Below are 1,124 nucleotides of genomic sequence, written 5' to 3'. Positions count from 1 at the left end.
CAGGTCCAGACTTATTGGATTCCCTGATAAAGATTTACAAAAAGTACCCTCATCAAAAAGCTACATTATTTAAATAAGACTAAAGTGGTAATGGACATGTTGTTATTGGAGGGGTCAATTGTAAATATACTCAAGTGTCACTTTCCACAGACAAAGTAAACAAAGCTTAGTATGCGACAGAAGCTTAGAATGAGTCACTCCACCATATACACAAACCACACAGATTTACAGCAATTAAACAAATAGACAACAATATAAGTGCAAGATCAAAGATGTAGGTTATGGTCCCAGTAGAAGAGGAAAAGGCTGTGCCTCCCAATAGCCTGATAAATAAAGGAACAAAGCACCAACAGCTGTTATATATTGTTTAATGTATTGTTTACATAATTGGTTGACATAATGAAAAACGTTCTTCTTCATACAACAATATGTATATTAGAGAAGATATTGTGCGAGCTGACTCATAGCCAGCTGCCACACACACACACACACACACACACACACACACACACACACACACACACACACACACACACACACACACACACACTGGTGTGGTTGAGACTGTGAGAGCGTCATAGCCAGCTGAGAAGCACACAGGGCGTGGCTTAGTAACATATGATTGGGCAAGCCAGTGTCAATTAAGAAACATTAAGTTATGGGCCTGTCAAAAATTAAATGTATTAAAAAATATAAAATTTAAATCTGATTTTGTCGGCCCAAAACGTCACAGCGGCCCACCGTGAAAGTTCCAGATGGCCAGTCCCATACTGTTTAGCCAGTTAATTCATGGATCATCCCTTTTACTGTCTTTTGCAGACTATGACCAGGATTTACATTTTACAGTTTATACATCAGTAATAGATACAAATATTATCACTGTGTAATCAATACATTTGAAAGAGAACCAGCATACAAGTTCTATTCAAAAGTATGTCATTTAACTTCATTTAAACGTCATTTAACTTTATCTAACTGTTCTAAACCAGTAAATAAAGCTGTTTACAGAACAATGTGTTTTACGTGATTAGGTTATTTTAGTGACGAGGATTGTAAGGTTTATAGGGCTGTAATTCCTATTAGGGGAGAGCTGTTGTACCCAATCAGAGCCTGCCAAAGACAGC

Source organism: Sprattus sprattus (assembly GCF_963457725.1).
Source record: "Sprattus sprattus genome assembly, chromosome: 15".
In the NCBI taxonomy this organism is placed as follows: Eukaryota; Metazoa; Chordata; class Actinopteri; order Clupeiformes; family Clupeidae; genus Sprattus; species Sprattus sprattus.
This window is presented reverse-complemented; position numbering follows the sequence as displayed.